This window comes from Sminthopsis crassicaudata, chromosome 4 (assembly GCF_048593235.1).
Source record: "Sminthopsis crassicaudata isolate SCR6 chromosome 4, ASM4859323v1, whole genome shotgun sequence".
NCBI classification, from domain to species: domain Eukaryota; kingdom Metazoa; phylum Chordata; class Mammalia; order Dasyuromorphia; family Dasyuridae; genus Sminthopsis; species Sminthopsis crassicaudata.
Genome location: NC_133620.1, coordinates 359,461,720 through 359,467,719, shown reverse-complemented (window position 1 = coordinate 359,467,719; position 6,000 = coordinate 359,461,720). Strand labels below are relative to the sequence as shown.

General features: G+C 41.5%; 1 non-coding gene across 1 annotated transcript; it reads right to left on the bottom strand.

The window, feature by feature from the left end:
* Nucleotides 1-2,164: 2,164 nt before the first annotated feature.
* LOC141541944 (small nucleolar RNA U3) lies at nucleotides 2,165-2,381 on the bottom strand. The gene has a single exon (XR_012481961.1). It is a non-coding gene; the product is annotated as a small nucleolar RNA U3 (small nucleolar RNA).
* Between the last annotated feature and the right edge of the window lie 3,619 nt (nucleotides 2,382-6,000).

The following is a 6,000-nucleotide window of genomic DNA, read 5'->3' as shown; positions in this document are numbered from 1 at the left end:
ACAGAGATTCAGAGACAGAAAGAGACAGAGACAGAGTGATATACAGAAAGATAGACAGAAACATGTCTCTGTGAAAGTGAAAAAAAAAAAAGAGATACATTCCAGGAAGTGTTTTTCATTCTAATGTCTTCTGTATAAGTATGTCTTCTTGATCAGTTCTTTTTGATGTACACAACACATACAAACACACACATGCACATGTGAAGTGGAATCTAGTGCAACCCTTATTACATATGATTAACAACTGATAGATGTAAGATGATTTTGCCAAGTCTTTCCCCAAATTCTGGAATTCATCTTCTTCTTACAACTTCAAATTTACTTCAAAGCATAGAATACATTTTGCTTTGTATAAAAAGTCTTTCATGATTTCCCATCTCCAAGAACAAGAATTCTCTCACTCTTAAATTATTTTGATCTATTTATTTATAAACATATTAGAGACCCCCCCTCACATTTAATAGAATGTAAGCTCCTTGAGGAAGAGAATAGATAATATCTCTCTCTCCCCTATATCCATAGAATCTAGTGTGGTGATTTACATATAGAAGGTCAGTAATAAATATTTGCTGAATGAAGTGGAATTGAACTGATATTCCATTGTAAGCTATAATTCTGTAAGATAGAATGAACATGTATCTACAAATTAAGCTACAGTATGAGTATCCAGTTAAGAGACACCTGTATATATTAAAAATGTGGGCATCACTACATTCTGGAAGAATTTGTTTTGATTATATGTAGATATATGTAAAACCACACATATTTTTAAAAACATCTATTACCTGTGGGGAATAGAGAGAGATTAGGTGAAGAACTTACAGGAATATGTGAATTCTTTATCTATTTTATTTTCATTATTTCTGTGTTTCCCCTATGATCTGTATAATATGTGCAGGCCCATATTTACTTGAGCCTTAGCCAGCTATAATGATATTTACTTGACCTGAAATGATGACATTTATCAATATTCAATGTTATCCATATTTAGACTATTAGTTGAATGCTGTTAGCTTAGTAATCTATATTTCGAAGATCTGTTGGCACCCATGTCTAATATCCAATTAAGGGGAGAGGGCACCTATTTCTCAATGCTCCTCAACTTATGATGTAATCCTTTGTACCAGAAAGCTTCCATTCCAATCTCTCCAAATAGCACCAACCAATTAGATGCCTCCCCCTCCTCTTCCCAAAGTTTTCTTCCTTGTGATGTAATCTCTTGTATAAAAGCTGTGTATCTTTACTACTTCTTTAGCTCTCCTACCAGGAGCTTTCTCTTTTTTATCTCCAGTTGGGACTGCTAATCCGCCAGAGGTTTTTCAATAAACAACTTTTCTGTCTTCTACTGAGTGATCTCTGAGTAGTCATTTTGGGTAAGAGTCTTCTACATCCCTCACAAGAGACTGCAAGAGAATCAGGAGAGAGCAGAGTCCCTTCAAACTGGAGCTAGAGTTATCAAACTGAAGAGAATAACTGATACAGTGTGAAGAGCTGCAGAGAGAGAGGTCGAGAAGCATGAGGTTTCAGAAAAGGCCCTTCAATGTAACTTTGGAAAGAGCAGTTTCGTTGAAAGATGAGTTTGGAAGGCAGCCAGGAGAGAGCTGAGCAAAATGAAGGAAGCTGAGGACTTCTTCAGGACTTTAGCCAGCAAAGGCAAGAGAGAACTGGGATGAAGGTCACTGGGGACAGAAGGACTGAGGGAGCGACTTTTCAGGAAGAGAGACACTGAGACATATTTGTGGGCAACAAAGAAGCAGCTAGAAGAGAGAGAAGATGGAAAAGAGAGGGAGTCAGAGAAGCAGAAAGGAAACAGGGCTGAGCCTTGCTGGATAGGGCAGACTTCTCCCCTCAAGGGAGGGCGGGTTGTGACAAGGACAGGGGAAGTTAGAAAAGGGCAAGATTTGTAAGAGTGTCAGAGTAAAGATAAGAGAGTAAGGGAAATTGTGTAGGCCTTGAAGGGGATGCCCACACAACTGTTTCTGTTTCTTCAGCTTTCCTCTTTTCTCTCAACCACCATTCAATGAAGGGAAGCTACTCCCTTTACCTGAGGCTTTCACCAGGCTCTGAATCAATCAGGAAAAAGGGTTTCTGGAGGAGAAAGCAAAGTTTCAGGATAAGGTAAACAATTATCAACTAACTTTCACACAAAAGTGAATGAGGGAGGACCACTCAGCATGCATTCTCTTCCTCTCACCCAACCTGAAGGAAGGGAAGAACGATCATCAATGGCAAGTGACAGCTGCTGAGAAACAGCATCACAAGCCAGCTTCACGCTCAGAAGAGAACGCTGCAGTTCCTCCTCGTGGTTACCTCCGTGCTACACTTTCAGCCACAATTCTCTAGTCACATACTATAGAAATGATCCCTGAAAGTATAGTCTTAGCTCATAGCCACACACCGCCCACCCCTGCCTGGCCCATAGCCCTTCTGCTTATGGTGACCTTTCCACACCTCCCTGCCTTCCCCCTCAAGCCCCCCCAGCCCCTCGTCAGTCCCCACCAGGGGTCTCTTGCAAGCCTGGCCTGGGGATACAAAGGTCAATGGCCACCAAGTTCCCCACACTGGGAGACTTCTGTCTGAGCCCTTCCAGCCAGGCTCTTCCTCATTAGCATAGTCCCTGCACCTTGAGGAGTTGATGAGATTACATGGAAAGCACTTGGGTCTGCACATTACCTTTGTTAGCACCTGGGTGGGGGAACATCAGTCAATGGGGCAGCATTTGGTGAGAGTCCCTCCTGTATTGGGCACTTTCTAGAGCTCAGATGGAAGAGCACGGCACACCCTGGTTCCAGTGCCCTTTTATCTCTACCTTTACTTTTTACTCACTAGACTTTAACTTTACTTCCAATGCCCATAATAAACCTCTCTTATCAATCTAGATTTTCAGGTCTGTAAATTCCTTTACAGAGGACTCTTGCACTGCTAATAAACCTCATTTAACTCTGTATCCTTGCGCGCGATCCAAAGAGGTTGCAGGGGAGCTCCATTTGACTTCCTATACCCTGAACCTGCCACTAGACCTCAATTAAACCTAATTGCATTTAGGTACCCCAATTTGAAACCTCATCATCTTGCTTCCCTGACCAGGAATCCTGAAAATTAGACATAATTTGGTGACCAAATAGAACCCCAACTTTTTGAGTTGTTGGTGCAGCCATGTGTCTCCTTGGTCTGGGGTGAGGTATCAAAGAGACACTTCCTCTCCTGTCTCAGAATTCCTAACTGAGAGCAGGGTTTTCTGGTGAGAGAAAAAAAGGATTAGAAATGCCTTGAGATGCAAAAGAAGATCCTTTGTCTTGGGAGAGATTTGGACCAAGGGAGTTTCTGCTAAGGAAGGATTTCAGAGATAGGGTGAAAAAAAAGAAGTATCACAGATATTCTTCCTGGAAGAACACTGCATCAAATCTCTTGGAAAGTTTTCATTACATTTTAAAACAGAACTTTGCTGGCAATCTGGACAAGCTGACCATGCCCTTCCCAGACCTTTTTCCCGGCTCTTAAGAGCTGTACCTTCCATTCCTTTCAGAAAGCAAGCTTGTCCCATACATTTTAAAAAGAGTCTCAGTTTCCCTGATTTGGTCATCCTGCCTTAGAGCAATGCCTCCCGTCACAGCCTTTTAAGTATACAAGCCTAAAAATTATGCTTTTAGAAACTCACAGGGCTGACTACAAAGACAGGGGATTTCAAATTGCTCTTTTTTTTTCCCTGGTCTCAGGGCACTTACTTAAACCTTTCCTCACCTGCTCATGGAGAGATAGTCTTGCTTATCTCCTGAAACCCCAAGCTAGGTTTTCTCTCTCTCTCTCTCTCTCTCTCTCTCTCTCTCTCTCTCTCTCTCTCTCTCTCTCTCTCTCTTTCTCTCTCTCTCTCTCTCTCTTCCTCTCTCTCTCTCACACACTCTCGCTCTCTCACTTTCCTACCTAACCTTACAAGTGGGAACTTTTTCATTCCTGATTTTCTCAGTCCGAAGACCTTTTGCTTTTAGCACATTCTCTATTTTTCTGGATTGACATTCTATGCCCCTGCCAACAATTACAGATTTCTTTTCTAAGCTCCAACACTGGCCAGGTTGCAGCTTCAAGAAAGACCTTTGGAATGATGGCTGAGGAATAAAATTCCAAATCAGGACAGATTACATTGTTAAGAGAGTAAAGATAGCATCTTTCTTTCTTTTCTCAATTCCTGACTGCAGCAGGAAATGAGAAATTAGAATGAAAGACTGAGCCTATTTGAAAACTCCTTAACCACTTTAGAAGATCACTGCTCTTTGGACTGACATTGGGAATGGGAAAGCGGTTGAATTATTGTTAACATTCTAACTGCATCACTGTGTCTAAATAATTTTACTATTGCCTTTGCAGGCTAGATTTGGTTGTCTTTGAATGTAAGATCTTAAGAACTTGTTGGAGTGAATTTCTGTTAACTTACTTGAAAGGGGTCACCCATCTCCATTTAGGGTCTGATTTTTCTAAAAGCTTCAACACCCCCACTAAAGGTTGGGTGGGGTGACATCTTTTGTCTTAAACTTACAACTGGTCTCTGCCAGCACCTAGTTAGCCTGAGGTGAAGGTTAGCTGTCTTCCCTTCCTCCCTGTTTCTTGGGAAAAAAGAAGGGGGCCACATAGAATTCCCCCATAAGCACTAAATGGGTTCCAGCCTCCTTTCTGCAGAGGCTTGGCTTTAGCAAAAGTTTTCAAGACACAGGTCTGCCTTTAAGTTAATTGATCTATTTTTAAGATTTGTTGAAACTTGGATTTGTTAGAACTGTTTAACTATTGCTGTATGTTTGAGGAAAACTTTATTGCTGTATGAGGGAAACTTTAACTATTGCCATATGTTTGAGGGATTTTAGGAAATTTACTAGTCTGTTATGTATATGAATTTTGATTCACTCTTGGGATTTATATGTGGAGTGGTAATCTGATAATTTCTTTTCTGTGTAAAAAAAGGGAGGAAGGTAACTGATTGAACCTGGTCAGGGAATTGGTAAAATGATGTATTTTTCTTAGGCACTTCTGTCCTGCTCCCTATTTCATTAGTTCAGATTAAATTGGAAGTTATTATATTCCTTCCTTAAAATTTACTGGATTATGATTTGCTTTGTTATATTTTAACTTTGAAATCCCTTATTCAGTTTTTGGGATTATTCTTTAGAAACAACCAGAAATCAGACACCTGTCCTGGGACTGGCATTCTCTCTGATCTGTTTCTCCCCTCTTGTTAACCCCAGGTCCTTAATTACTATTTCAGCATTTTGATATCAAAACTCTAATAGCTTGGGGTTGCCTGTCTTGGTTTTACTGCATAATTTGCTCAGAAATCTGTCTCCCACTTGCAGCTCCTGTTCCAGAGATAGGAGAAAGGTGGAGCTCCTCCAGGCCCCACTTTTTCCCCTCTTTTGGAGCCCCTGACAGACTTGGGGTGCCCCTCTTAGGGCAGCAGGATTACCTTGAGCTGCTACTCAGTAGAGGCTGAGCTTAATGCACAAATGACCACAGACCTCAACCTTTCCATCTCTTGGCTGAGATGCTCCCCAACTGCAGAGGAATTAAGCAGGGAGGCCTCTGTGTCTCCCTAAATGAGGAATGCTGTTTGATGCTGATAATTCTGGAGTTATCAGGGAGAAACTGATCCTTGCCACAAGGTCCTTGCATTTTCTAGTTTTACTCTGGTTTGTTTCGCTTATTGTGCTGACTCAATTTCCCTAATTATCCTGATTCAGTCCTGCCTCGGTTTCCCTACTTCTCAGTTTTGCAAAACCTCTCCTCTCTCTTTATCAGAATACTTGACAAATGTAAAAGATCTTATGTTTTAGAATATCAGAATGCTTCTCCCCATCCAAAGCTATCAGAATGTCAGATACTGTACTATCAAGATGCCTCTCCCCTCCCCTGTCCAGGGCACCTCCCCTGATTATGTTATCCCTCTCTGGAGGCTCACTCCACCCTATCAGAGTCCCATTCCCCTCTCAGTACTCTGACTCCACTCCTGCCTCAGTC